General features: G+C 37.5%; 1 protein-coding gene across 1 annotated transcript in view; it reads right to left on the minus strand.

Moving 5' to 3' along the window:
• LOC134491417 (guanine nucleotide-binding protein subunit alpha-14-like) overlaps positions 1-15,787 on the minus strand; it is a 52,134-nt gene that overhangs the window by 35,473 nt on the left and 874 nt on the right. The window lies entirely within an intron of this gene.

Here is a 15,787-nt window from a genome sequence, read left to right on the forward strand (position 1 = left end):
AGAGTCATTACCTCAAGCAAAAATAAAGGCCCTTTGTTCCTCAGTTCCTATGGATTCATTATCTGATGATGCAATAAAGCTTTCGTGGCTCCACACAGCATTTTTTTTAATGAGCAGCAGCACTTTTAGAAGTAGCCTCAAGGCAAGCAAGCATCTACCTATTGGAAAAATAAGACCAACTGTGATCAAAGGCTGATTTTATAGAGTGGTGTCCAGAAGATAAATAAATTTAAACTCAAGGCAAAGGGCAATTTAACAAATAAGTATTGTAATAAACCATTAAGATAAACTTTCCACAATCTGGTACCCTATAGATGCACTGACTACAGTTTCCATCACTATCTCCAGCATGACTGATTTATAGCCAAGCATATGAAAGGGGAGGTGAAATATCAGATTATGAATGTTTGGTCTAGACATGACCCCACTCCCATAAAAACTGTGGAGAAGCCAGACTCCCTGTAGATAACAAAAACTTACCAGTTTCAGGCCACAGAAACTTTACAAGCACTAAAGCTAGTTTTCACATCCTAACTTCAGCCAGTTGTAGAGAGAGAGGAAGTAACTGCAATGGCTATGCTGACAGCAGGCTTCCTCCTCTTTTGTGCAGTTTTCTAGTTCTCCAGTATTATTGGCTCACTGAAATTTAATTCATGCATATATAGTTAAATTTATGAAGCTAGGGCAGAGGACAGGCTATAAAGCCCCGTGCTGCTTTCAAGGATTTGCAGGGGCCAAGGCAGCAACACCAGGTATTAAGGGATGCAGAGAGTTACAATTAAAGAAGAATTAATTAATTAAGGAGATTACTTGGAAAATAAATTAAACGAAGTAGAAAGGAAATTGAAAAGAAAGAGGATGCCTCTGGGGATGAGAAAAACTGCAGCAAAGGGGCCATTCCATTTCTTCAACTGAGGACAGTCAAAGCAGCCACTCCTACCAGAAGGGGAATGTACTGTATGGGAAGCAAGAAAGCAGCCGTCATACCTACTTGACAGGTTTCATGATATAGGAATTAAATCAACGTATGTTCCCTCCCTTACTATTTTCCCAAGCAAATAAAAACAGCAAGAATATTCACATTATTAGTAAGTACAGAACCTCTGCCACATTTCTGGAAGAATTCACCACCACCCACCATCCTGCGCCATGCTCAGTTTCAGCATTGCATTTTCCATTTAAAAAAAGGGCATTACATCCTACTGTAATCCATCTTCTCTCTCCATCTTTCCCCTGCCAAACACATGGTCTTGTGTATGTCTTGCTTACATACTGATACTCCTTTGGCCCATGCTGTAGCCTTAAAGGGACACTAAGACTGGCCACCCCATTTCTAAATCACCCAGTTTATATTTCTTTTAAGTATGCGTACCCTAAGAGAGGCTTTCTACAGCAGGGAGAAGCTGGTTCTCTTGGTGCTTATCGTTATTTTGGGGATTACTTTTTTAAAAATGTTTTTTTTTAGTTTTGGATTTTGTTTTCCTTCCAAATATAAAGGAGGATTAAGAGTAAACAATTGTCTTCCTGTTATTATCTTTGTATTAAATTTGAAGATATTAGCATTTTCCTACACATTGAATTGGCTGTTTCAATCCTTCAGCTTTCTGTTTTCACTTCTCTTGGGAACTGTCTGCCTATCTCACTTTCACTTTGTGTAAACACACTCCAGAACTCTTCCATATCTTTGACTTTCACTGGCTAAGCTCCTAGGGGGCGCCATAATCTACTGCAGGAGACATGGAGGATTTCAAACAGATTGACTTCAACCAAGATTTTAAACAGATTTCTTCTGGCTTCTATCAAGTTTTTATACAAGACATTCAAGATGTTGTGGAAAATCTGAGATGGAAATGTGCCATCAGGTTGGGGATGTGGTGGATGAAACTGAGGAATTTAAGAGTGATAGAAAGGTTTTTTTAAGAGTGAGATTGAGATTTTTATGGAGCTGCTGGATGAAGATTGGATAGTGGAGTTGGAGAAATCTAAGGGAGAGCATGATCTGCACGCCACAAGTAAAATTGATCTTCTGATGGAAAGCCATGAAAAGAACCTGGAATCTTTGAGGGGGGTAGTTGGGCTGATTGATTTTTTCCAGAGAAAAGCTCTATGCACATTGTGGGGATATGTAACTGTTCTGGTTTATTCTGAAGTGGGATAAGGGTTGAAGAATGTTTATCTGGTTTGTTTTTTAAGGATTTGATTGATGCTATTTGCTTTTAAAGATTTGGATTTACTGTTTTGCATTGTCTTTTTTTGAGGGGGGTTATTAAAATTAAAATTATTAAAACTGTTGTATTAGGGTTAAAGAATGTTTACCTGGTTTGCTTTAAGGATTTGATTGATGTTATTCGCTTTTAAAGATATGGAATTACTGTTTTGAATTGTCTTTGTTTTTTCGGTTTATTAACATTGGGATTATTAAAATCATTGTACTATTAAGTATAATAGCAGACAACTTATGTACTTTTTAATTTGATTCTTATTACAGTTGACAGAAATGTATAGAATAGTGGTAGGAAAGGAATAATTAAATATGTGTTATCTTTTGGAGGGGAGAAAGATGTTTAGGAGGTTTATATGAACTTTTTTTATTTTAATATAAGGGGGAGGAGTAACTGTACTTACTGATTTTTATTATGTGTTAAAGTGGAATGATTTATAGAAATAATGTGGTGTCTTGGTTTAATGTAGAGTAAGAATTGATTATGGAATTTTTTAGATATCCGTGTTCTTAAAAGTCAGAAGCCACATCTTTCTGTAAATTTGAAAAAAATTTCTCTTGTGTTTCCGCACTTTTTAATTTTTTTTCTTTCTTTGTAGTTTTTTTTTGTAGTTTTTGTTCTTCTCTTGAAACTTAATAAAATTTACTATAAAAAAACAAATCTGTTAAAATAATCTTGGTGCAGGCCGATGGATGCTAGTGGTGGCATCTGGCTACCTTTCTGTGATTCTCTCCTGTTTTAATTGATTTGGTTATTTTTAGTTATATGATTTCTGGGCAGTTGGGAGACTTCTGAGGTTTATGTTACAAACTTATGAAATAAATAATAATACATGAAAAGGCAGAGGGAAAAGCATTTTGCACATTGACCTATGCTGATGAAAAGAGGGAAGCCTGTGAATTTGGTCCCTTTGGTCTTTTGTTTTTCGTTTGCCAAAGGGGAGCTCTTGTAAAACTATTGCTAGCAGATCTGGGTTGCAAAAATCCACGCAGCTACTAGAGGCTGGCAATGAGGTAAAGAAAACTCTTGAACTTCCGGTAAGAGCCCTATGGCGAGCTAGACATCCCTCTTGCAGCAGAACAGCGTTTACAACAGAGATTGGCAGATGGATGCAGGATCCTGGCTGCTGAAATCTCCCTGGAGAAAGGGGAGACCTTGAGATAGCCCATGTGACTCCAGACAGCCGCTCCTCATGAGTAAACCACAGGAATTGATGTTTTGCAGTCAGCTTATGAGTTGAGCGGCTGGGAGTCAAGGGAGTAACCATCTATGCTCATAGTCATGAATGCAGCCTTTTTTAAGGACATAAAGCTTGTCTGAGCCTCATTTCTTAATAACTTTGGATTTGTTTTTTAATTGCCTTTGAAACATTAAGACTCTTGGGAACAGCAAGTTATATTGCATTCACTGGGTGAATTGCCTTCTCTTTGGAGAAAGAATATTCAAATATGATTTTAAGGTTTTAGAAAAATATTACTTTTTGATTAAACAGCAAAAAGGTGCTTAGCGTACTGATTCTGGAAAGTTAACAACAGATTAAGGGTCCAGATAGATTTGGAATCATAATTGTAAATTAATTAGAAATTCTTCCTGTGGGAAACTGTGATTCTTTGGGTTTCTCTAAAAGAAAACATGATATGGGACTTTAAAAGTTGGGTGCTAGAGGGAGCTGGAAGATAATAAAAAGTTCAGTTAAAGGTAAAATGGAGCAAAATACTCTAACAGTGGCATTTTTTATGTATATGTTTAAACAATGGTCTTTGAAATTATCTGATATGATAGATAGATGGTGTGTCAATGAAGTTGCAGAAGAAGAACAAGCTACACTGGATAAGTTCAAATTAATTTGAATGTAGATTTAAATGTGATAAGTAATGAGAAGGATATGGAAAAAGATGTACTGGACATACAAACGAAACCAGTTGATGTTTCATTACCTAAAGGAGATATACAACTACTAAATCAGAAAAGCAATTTGGAAAACTTCTTCTTACTGGATGTACAAAAGAGGTCTGTTAAAGTCATGAAGATTTTTTTCAGAAGTGACAAAAAAGGGATAACCCTTTTTTTTTTTTACTTGATGTACAAGTCAGGTCTGTTAAAGTTTTGAAAGATTCCTTGAGAAGGGACAAAAAAAAATGCTGAAAAGAACTTTATTTGAAAGGGTTAAAAATCAAGGTTGTCAAAAGTACAGAGAAGGAATACAGGATTGGCTTATTTGATCAAGGTTAAAAGAGATAATTAATTATATCTGCTAACGCTTGCTGGACTTTTTCTGATAAGGAATGAATGACAAGGATTTTGGACTTTGTTTTTAGTTAAGAGATGAGATATGGGGAGAAGAGAGTATGAGATGGTGTTAAATTACCAAAGTTGTTTGAACTTGTGGTAATGAAGAGGGAAGTTACTTCTTTTTTTTGCTTTTCTTTTTCACGCTTTTTTCTTTTTTACTCTTTTTTGTCATTTCTATTTTTTCTATTTGGAATCTTTAATAAAATTACTTGGGAAAAAAAAGATATAGAAAACTCTTAACGCTACCATCTAGTGGTGGTTCAAATTTTTTGCAGCGTCAATCTAGTAGTCCTAGCAAACTCATCAAGTTAACATTTTCCATAAAGGACTTGAAGTTCAGGTATGAAGAGACAAGGACAAGGTAGGAGTTCCTTCGAATGAAGCTAAAGTATCTCAGAGAAGGGGAAATATTCAGAACAGTTTTAACTAAGCTGCAGAGAAGGTGGAAATAAGTAATCTCAACTCCCCAATATGGTTAATTGTGCAAATGGAGACCTGGAACTGCTTCCAAACAGGGAATCCTCATTCGAAAACGACCCAAGAAGCAACTACACTGGTAGGCAAACTATGTTAAGGAGAGATTTTTTTTAATGTACTGCTATTGTGTCTAGGATAAATATGAAATGAAACATACTTTATTTTCCCCCATAGGGAATACCTAAAATAATTCTTTTGCAGGTATTAAATAGTAAAAAAAAAAAAAGTAGAAAGAAATGTAAAGTCTGAGATCTTGAAACTTAGGAACAAGGTAAATATTCTTATTATTCTAAAAATAATCTTTTTTTATACATTCTTTTCTTCACCTTTAAACATTAATTTTTACATGGACCTGATACAGCTTGAGACTTCTCAGTATTTAATGCAGTTACAACAAGTCCAAGCACTGTTTCACAAAAACAAAGTCGCAGGACTCTACAGAATGTTGGGGAGATTTCAAATGTGGTTTACTTAGAAGCCCACAAACCACCAAATGGAACCTGGTGGGGAAAAAAACCCAACTGACTAACTAAGTCTGGGTTCAGGAATGTGCTTTGTGTCTGAACTGAGCTAAGTCCACAGACTTCCAACATAAAGTTTCACATCGGTCTTTTCAGCAATATAATTTATGGTGCATGCAGGCAAGGGAGAAAACAATTTACTACTGTTACATTAAGTAACTGAGTGCAAATTTTTCCCCATCTACTCCAAATCCCCCAAAGATCCACCAGAGGACCCTACAACTAGCTGGTGTTCAAACCCACAGGAATCATCAGACATTCTTTCTATGTAGAGGCTGTATAGATTTTTTTTTTCCTCTGTCATTGGAGGTGCAGGTTTAATTGATCATTAATAGAGCTGGTAAGAATACAGTTTCATTCTGTATGCAAATTTTCCACTGGAATGCAGTAGTGAACTAATCTAAAATACAGGGCCAGAATACTAGTGTTCACCAACATGCAGCCTCAGACTTCTGATTGCTGAAATGTCAAAAGGTCATCAGTGCACCCCTATATTTTGCTGGGTCCTGCAAAATACAGTACTTGGCATTTAGATAACGCTGGCTTGCTCATATCTTTGGACCCTTCTAACTTCACAAGACAGATATGCTTTTCAAGAGTCTGAATATTTAAGTGATGACTCTTATCTGGAACATGAGAAACATGTAAACATGAGAAACAAATAAAAGGATAGCATAACACCATTATTTTTTTCTAACAATATATTGTCTACCTTCTTTATTAATTCTGCATTACAGTATATTTTTCCATTGCAAAAGTTCCAGAGATTGAGGAAGCTTGCAGAGGCAAAAACTAATAAAAGCCATACTATACATATAAAATATCTGGATTCAGAAGTCATTAGTTCCCTCCTACTATAACCATCCCCTTCTCCAGAGAAAAGAAAGTCATGGAAATAGATTCTGTCCTCCACTAATATTTTTGTACATAAGATGTATATATCAAAAACGGAAACAATTTTAAGTGAAAATAATTGAACAAAAACGTATCTAAAAATTGTATTGAGTGCTATATTCACCCCCTAGTGAAACTGAAAAACCTGCTGGTTTTCCAGTTACCAAGGAAACATACCATATCCCTCTCTTCCCCTTGAATGTTTTTTATAACTCAGAAAAAAGACTGATTATATTTGGTTTCTACAGACCAGAAGTCTGCTTCAAGACTTAATACAATGACAATGCTCCCTCTTTCATGTGACATTGAAGATTTGAACAAAAATGGATCAGTCACATGATTGAGTGAACAAAATTATCTGGAGATATCGAAGTATTCCTTCTTGCAAGGAGTCTGTGAGGCAATGCAGGACAGAATATAAAGTCTATTACTTGTGGACCGCAGCACATCAGAAAAATATGTAGAAGCTGCAATCGCAAGTGTATTAATACTTTGATCATTGCTAGGAAAACTCTCCCTGCCCCAGTTATTACTACCATTCACAAGTTACGCTTTTCTTTATATGTCATCCTGTCCATTCTGTCTAATCTGGAAGTAAAGACATCCTTGTTTGCCTATTCACATATTGTAGGACATTTTTTTTTTAAAGGCAGGATAAAAATCCAACAACAGCAACAATAATTCTGTACAAGTAGATACAAAAGTGACTCAGCATCCCATGATTAAGGACAGTAACTAGACCACTAGGTTTTCTGCCATATATATCTACTTGCTTCACCATTCGTTTTGTTTTTCTCTCTCTGTTCTCTGGCAAACTGAAAAGATTGGGTGAAACCTTGCCAGTCCTATTTCCCCTGGTTTATATATATATATATCACATAGTAGTGTGTGTTTGTGTGTGTGTGTGAGAGAGAGAGAGAGATGGATAAATAGATAGATATTGAAATTGACAGGACTGGTTCTCAAATGTGTCATTTCACTGGAAATGAAGGGGACAATAATGAAAATTATTCAGAAGATGTCAAATCATGAAAATGAGCTGCATCCGAAAATTGCAAATGTCTGACTATATCAAGCAAAGAGGAAGTCACTTCAAGGAAGTACAAATGTGCAAATCAATATTTACAATGTATGTCCCAATAACTGTAACCAGAAATTGTAAACATATAATCAATGATACCAGGAAAATGAAAGAAATGTAAGTATAAATCCTCTTTGTTGCTATTTTGTTTAACTATATTTTATTTATATGGTGTATAAACCATTTCACTCAAGAGGTTTTGAAATCAAAATCCAATCAAAATTACTGCAACAAATAATATAACAATAAACAACAACAAAAGTAGAATGGCACGAATATTTTTCTAGTTGCTTAACCATCAAAGGCCTCCCAGAATCATTTCTCAGAAGACGTAAGAGGAAGGCCATTCTTATGTTGGGGATAAGCTGTTCCAAATGAGGGGAGCAGTCACCAAAATGCCTGCCTCTCTGCCCCCTCCTGTCCTATCTCCTGATAAGAGGGGACTTCAGCAAAGAGCAACTATTTACCCAGGCTGGTAATGCAGAATCTATCTGACATAGGCAGTCTCTAAAACACCCAGGTTCAGCCACTTAGGGTTTTATATGTGTTAACCGGCACCTGGAGATACATTCAGAACCAAACTGATAACCGATATAACCTTTGCAGCAATGGTGTTCTGGGGCAATACCATAACAGCTAGTAAGCACAGGCAGTTCATTCTGAACCAGCTGAAGTGTTCAGGTAGTCTTCAATTTGCTCCATGAAGAGCAAATTGCACTAATTTAGGCAGGAGGTGACAATGGTGCAAATGACAGTCCTAGGCAAGGGCACAACTGGTACCCGAGCCAAGGCTGGCCACAGCCTTCACTGCTCCTCCAGGGAATCCAAGAGTACCCCCAGTATGAATAAACTACAAGTAGCTCAGTTTTCCTAACAAAATTAATCAAAGCCAAGCAAACTACAGTATACATAATGTATGAACCATATCACAGAGCTAAATTTAGCATTGCCACCTATTTGATTGGTTGTTGATTACATTTCTAAAAATATGATATTTTTTTTAATGGAAAGCTCTAAAAATAAGGTTTTTTTCAACCACAATCTTGTAGAGTCTGGGAAGATTGTATATCTTAATTTACATAGATTGGGTTTGATGTAAGGACAAAAGTAGTTCATTACGCTGTAGTCGCCATGCCACTTTCAGAGCCAGAGGAATAAAGCAATCCATCCTTCTCTTACAGAAGTAGACACAATTCTAGCTGTTGAAGGACAGCACCAAATGCGGTGCAGTGCTGATCCATGCAAGTGGCAGAGGTGTTCGTTGTCTGCATGTATCACACAACAACAGTCATTTGGGAGAGATATAAAACTTCTGAGGAGCAAATGGAGAAGATTGTAGCCTAGATTCCTACATTTAGTTTCTATACACTTTGGGCAGACTTTGCTATTTTGACAAAAAAAAAAATCAGATGATGATGATGATGATGATGATGATTTCAATTTTGAGGTTGCCTGACTCCATGGCAAATCTGGGCAACTTACCAATAAAAAAAATTAAAAGAAAACAAAGTATATCAAGAAAAAAGGACAAAAGATAGGAAGACAGAACCCAACCCAACCCCACCCCACCCTAAAAAACCCAAACAGCAAAAAAAAAACCAAAACCAAAAGGGGCTTAACCATCATCCTAACCAGGTCTTTAGGAGTTTGCAGAAAGTCTTTGAAAGCTATTTTTGAAAGGAATTTTTCATAATATTTCATGCAGGAAGAACTATTTTGTGATATTTATCCTCTCTACTGACTAAGCTGAGGTTGGGATACAGCATTTACCTATGCATCATGCACCTTCAGTATTACTCATGTGCATAAGGAGAAGCTAAATATAGTTAGTGTTCTGAGTATAGGTTCAAAATATCTTTATAAAGCTCTCAAGTCCAGCAGGTCTTCTGAAAAATCAGAAGAGGAGGAGGAAGGGTAAGAAGAAAAAGAAACAATCCTTAAAGGAAAGCAGATCAAGACAGCCATTCTACCTCATCTTTTTCCAACATTCTCCCAATGTGAACATTGTTTCTATAATTGCTCAGGAGTATGCATGTGTGCAAAAGGGAACAATAACACATTTCATGTTAAGGAACTTGTGGCATACTAAAAGTGCACTAATGTTATTTAAAATTAAGACAGCACAAACAAAAACCTCAGTACCTTGGCCAAAGACTTGGGGGATCAAAACTGCCTTTATCATGTCTCAAAATCTAAGCCATCAATTCTTTAGGTGTATTTGCATCTTTTACATTTTTATTACATGTGATTATCAAGTCATCTACACATTAGATAATGTCCAAATTATTTCTTCCTAGTAAAATCTATAATACAGAAGTGGGGGAACTGCACTCAGCAGATGTTACTGAACTACCTGTGTATGGCTTTTGGGAGCTATAGTTAGGGTTCCCTCACTCTGATACAATTGAAATACAAAATATTAAAAGTATCTGATTAATTATAACTAGTAATTATTAGAATGGTTTGTATCAGTTCTGAATATACCCTCCCTCATTAGTTGTGGTTCTGGAACAGCACCCGTTTCTTCTTAAAACTAGTATATGCTTGAGAACTAGAGGAAAATTTCAATACTACAAATCAAACCACTTCTGGTTTGTAGAAATCACTCATGCTACTGAGAGCAAATGGGCTGCCCATACTAACTAGCAATACATCTATCCATCCATCCATCCTGCTATGTACATCTGATGAGTCCCAATATAGGACAAAACCAATCACATAATGCCTCCTGGTGGTCTGTATGAGTAAAAACTCACTCATGGTAAGCCAGGGTTTGCCACAAATTAATTTTCTAAATACATTTATAAACAGCTAATAGGATGGTGTCAGGCTCTGCCTGCAATCCAGTAAAGACACAGACCCTAGCGTAGGCTTAGGTTCTGGCTTTATTGAGGAATAGAGTGCATGCCCTTTAAAAAGCTGAGAGTGAGGGGAGCGCGCCGGAACGGGATTTAAATAGCCCGCGCCGGTCAGCACTCCACCCCACCTTATTCCAGGTGCGTCCCACGAGTCCCACCGGTTCCGTCCCTGTCAGGTGAGGGGTTGTTAAGCCCCCCTGCGCCCCGGGCATCGCCTCGATTGCCTTCCTGAATGGTAATGAATCATTGCCGGGCGATCAGGCTCTTAATCCTTTGACAGCTCGGGCGCGCCTCTCTTATTGTTTAGTCAATTGCTTGTTGGCAACTTTGTATCACTGTCTTCTGCACCGCCGGTCTCAGTTGTTACTTAGTTTCCTGCACCTGTTGCTTTCCTTTGTGTTTCATAGTTGCCTTTGCCTTAATCCGCCAGGGACCCATTTCCCTGTATTGTCATGCGAGCCGTTGCGATGTCACAAGCATTGCAACGGTGATCATGACAGATGGCCTATTTTGATTATGGAAATTACATTATTTTCCTGTGCCACCAAGATCAAGTATGTAATAGTACGAGATTTTAGAGACAAGATAATTGTCATGATTAATCAAAGAATTTAACAAGGACTTTAGTTTTACTTGCTATCACCACTTCCTAGAAACAGTTTTTAATAATAAAACCAACATTTCTTAACTAATGTTTACAGCCAGAACTTACTCCACTTTTAAAAGGAGTAAGGCTTTAATCTTCTGTGTTTAATTCTTACTGAAAACAGTGAAGGCAGAACAAATCATTTGAATTTTAGTTAATACTGAGAGATCAGTACATTGCCAATCAAATTAAATTTCCTCTTTACATGCAAGGAAGAAGATATTTCCAATCACACATCACTGTAAAATAGATCAGCTCAATCTTCTTAACTCAGTGTCCCCCATAATTTCCAGCCAGCATGGTTCTTGCCCAGAATATTCAGAAATCTGCAAAGGGTAAACTAGACCATGATGGTTATAAACAGAAAACAAAGTAACTGTTAAGCATATTAATGTCATGCATGGGATGTTCGAATTCTCACTTTAAGGAGCTTGCACAATTTGTAGTACAGAAATAGCAGTTTTGCAGAAAGTTTGGGTAGGAGGATACTCTGGAGCTATCACTGCTTACAATTTTATGTGCCCTACCATAAACTCCAATTGAGCCATGATGCTTAACAAGTTGATCAATTCTCTGAGGTAATGCTTCCTCTACTTTTCATGATACTGTAATATTATAAAACAGAGGGGTACAAAAAAGTGTTGAATAAAAAAAAAGAGTAGTTACATTAGGAAATAAACCTAATAATTTTTTAAATAATGATTTGGGAGCTTGATGTTTATTATTGAAGCCTTAATCAAGTTGTATATTTGACTAATTGCTTTTGATTTAACAATAGTGTATACTTGTGATGGAATGTGTCTCTGGAGGGGGAGGTGATGTGATGGACTTCAGTAATGCTGCTGGTTCTCAGGAAGGACGGAGCACATTCCGAGGAGGGGAGCAAGATAAGAGAAAACACAGTCCAGAGATGGAACATGGGAAGACTAAGAGGTTCTGAGCAGCCCCGCCCTAGAGCCTTCCCAGGTGACTTCCCCTTAGGTTAGGCAAAGTAGCTTTAGTCTGGCAAGCTTCTGTCTAAACGGTGTGAGCAAATAAAGACTTGAAGTTTGGCTGGATTGATTCCTTGTTGTTCTTGGGCCTGACAATACTTAGGACACAAGCAACCAAAATCGACTCCATATTCTGTTACAATTTCTTTTTCACAAAGCATGCAGCTAAGATATATTGAAGATTATAGAACAGTATCAGCTATACTACATGTTGGAATTACTGTAAATACTGGAGAAAAAAACATATTGGAAAAGTGTTTCTCTGTAAAAAGTTTAATAATTAACAACACACTGGTACAACAGTACAATGGCCCAAAGAACACACGATTTATTCCTAGCATCTGGTGACAATGAATTATACACAAGCATTAGGAATGGATTTTATCCATAGTGTATATGTATTTATTTGTGTGCGTGTAGATAGACTGACAAACACAAGTGTTCACATTCCTATTATAAAATTTAAAATTCCATGTTTCTGAAAGGTGTGATCTATAAAAGCAGCAAAATCCATTTATAAGCAATATCCGTATCTCAGATATCAACAATGACTTGTTCAACATTTTAGTCTACATGATATGATGTTGGTTGATGTTTGAACTACATTATGCACCAAGCAGACAGGTACAAAGCTAAAGAACCCTGAACTGCACATTTACTTTCAAACCATCCCCTACTTTTATATTTATTTATTTGATTTTATTTATTTGATTTCTATAGCCGCCCATCTCAGCAAGTGACTCTGGGCACCTTACAACAATACAACTATAAAACAGTTTAAACAATTACAATTAAAACAATTAAAATATAAAATAAATACAAAATAAATATACATGGCTGCCAAGTAAGCAATATATGGATGTTAATACAGCCAAGAGGCGGGACCACCCACACGCTCGAGGCCCCAGGCCCGGGCACAAAGCCAGTTCTTCACGTCCTTACGAAAGGCCAACAGGGTTGGGGACATCCTAATTTCTGGAGGGAGAATGTTCCAGAAGTCAGGCGCTACAGAAGAGAAAGCACGCCTTCTAGTTCCCACCAACTGACACTCCCTGGCTGACGGGACCCATAACATACCCAACCTGCTAGATCGAATTGGATGGGTAGAAACAACTGGGAGAAGATGGTCCCATAATGGGTGTTCAGGAAAAACTTAATGACAAAGACCTAAGGAAATGCTTGCCACAAATGGGAAGGCTCCTTGAAATTTTACTGATCCAGCAATTGGTTGGTCATGTGACTAGCTGGACCAAAAAAAAAAAAAAGAGGAAACAGAAATAAGCCCCAATCCCTGTAACAGCAAGTTCTGAATTGGACACAGGGGGTGGTCTGATGAGAATAATCAAAGGAGACAATGTTGAAAACTCAGTATGCCTTGGGCTGCCCCAGTCTCTGCGTAGATGTGGGTTTAGATACTCAGATCCTGAGCTATATAGGGCTTGGTCCTATCACTGTGTAATAAATCTGGCAGATTATGGGAATGGAGGTGAAATATATATTTAGGGCCTGTCATTTCATTAAACAGTTCTCAGGAATCTATATTAAAAGGTGGTGGTGTTTTGATTTGTACAATACAGTTTTTTATTTCAGACCACATGAATTTCATTCAAAATCACTACTGCAGTAGTAACAAAAAAGACTGAGCAAATAATTAACCACAAATGAGGTACAGGCATAACTAATGCTGTTTTGAAAGCATGATACAAAACACTACTGGGCTTAATGAAGTTTAGTTGCGTCGATATTTTGGTTACCAGCTATTTTAGCTACACTGATTCAAGTCACTATCCATGATTTTCAATTATTTTAAAATTATGTTGCTAGTCCTCGTCATAAAAGGTAATGGCAATGACTGAGTTGGCAGATAAAATGAATTTGCTTTTTTAATATTGAGAATAGGAATACATTTTCCAAAAGATTCAGCGAAAAAGGTGTTACTACTCATATGAATAAAGCTAAGGCTTCATACATGAGTTTACCTACTTTTTTTCAAGAACTCTCATCAGAACTTTGAAAGCTTTTTGAAATATAGTAAATGGAATACCTCTGTCACATGAGCAAGAAAGAGTCTGGCGACTGCTGTTTTATTTTTGTGTATATACGTATAAACATAAACATGTTTTGAATTTTCTTTGGAAAATAGTTCATATACTATCCTACAATCCTTCCTCTCTAGCTCCAAGCAGTCATGTGAAATTTTATTTAGAACATAGAGAACTTTTTTATTCCATGTCACACATTGGTCTATCTGACTCAGTGGTGTTGATACCGATTTTTTCTTCCCTAACATGCTAAAAAAGACATTTCCCTTTGCCCCTGAAATACCTCCCATCCTTAACAACTCTTTAAAATGTTTTGGACAAGTAGGATGTCCATGTTGCAAAGCAAAGTGCTACCAGCTCCCACCTATTTGCCAGTGTAATTTCCCTGGAATGCCTCTGAGCATTCTGGGCACCTAAAAAAGGTGGAAAGAAACAGTATTGGCTGTTAGTTGGAAGAAAATTGGGGAATATCTTGCACTTTCTGTTTGTTTGTTTTCTTTTCATTCTCTTGCTATATTTTAGGTACTGAGTTTGAATGAAGTATACAGCAGTAGGAAGATCATCAGAGGGACAGAATAGAATTTTTTGGCCCTTTGCTATTCATGATTTTGGATTTGGGAGTTTCTGTTTGGCAAGTAAAATGGTCAGAATACCTTGCTGCTAGGAGATCATCCAAAAATTACGACTGGTGGAGACACAAGCTGTGTCTCTACTTGCACGTAAGCACACCTTCATCCTTCTGTAAGAAGAGCAATGTTCCCTTTGTCCCCAGAACATGCTCTTACTTCATCCTTAGACTACTAGTGAAGTCACTGTTAACTGTACCAGGATTAAAGCATATTTATTCCAAGAACATCCAAGGACAACCTCGAGGCGTATAAAATCTCTTAAGCATAGTCACTCATCACCATGGAGGGACGTCAGATGACTGACAGTGACTGGAAACAGGAACAATAAATGTGGGATAACAACCAGCAATGAGGCCAGCAAATGCCAGGCTGATACAATTTCTGCTGACTCAATAATGGTGGGCAAGAACTAGAACCTAGTAGTCAAGAGTGGCTCATAGGCCGGGATGCTGGCCTTGTGGAGTCACATGCTTCAACGAGGAGGCAGGAAGGATGCAGGGGGGAAAAGCAGTGGTTTGGAGGCGGTGATTTTCATTGGGACCACAATAGTAAGAACTTGATTCCCTCATTGCTTCTATTTAAACAGTTCTTTAAAAAACCATGCAGAGAACCAAGCTGTAAGTTTAGCAAAAGGTGCACTCTGGCATTACTACTGTGTGCTGTCTTGGCTGCAGTGTGGCGTCCTTTCTGTGGGCTGTTTTTAGCTTTCTCACATTAATCTGAATTAGTGAAGTTCAGGAGCTGCAGAATCAATGCAGATGATCACTGTTATTGGCATGTTGGCCCAGCCATTCTCAAAGGTAGTCAGCATAATTTTCTCCCCACTCCAGGTTATCATCATAACAACCCTGTGGTAGATTTGTCTGAGTAATGGCTTGCCAAAGTCACATACTGTAGGGAGTTTTATGGCTGAACCGAGTACAGCACCCAGGTCCAAAGTGAATGCTCGCTCGTGCTACTTTAGTGACACAGGAACAAGTAGAAGTGTTGTGGTTCCTGTACCACAATAGAGGTAACCCCCCAAAAGCCCTAATCTTAGTGATAACATGCAGTAAAGTATCCAGTCGCAGCAGAAGAATAAATGGACGCATGGCAAAGAAATCCTACAGCTATTTCTCTTCTGTACACAAATT

This window comes from Candoia aspera, chromosome 2 (genome assembly GCF_035149785.1).
Source record: "Candoia aspera isolate rCanAsp1 chromosome 2, rCanAsp1.hap2, whole genome shotgun sequence".
Taxonomy (NCBI): Eukaryota; Metazoa; Chordata; class Lepidosauria; order Squamata; family Boidae; genus Candoia; species Candoia aspera.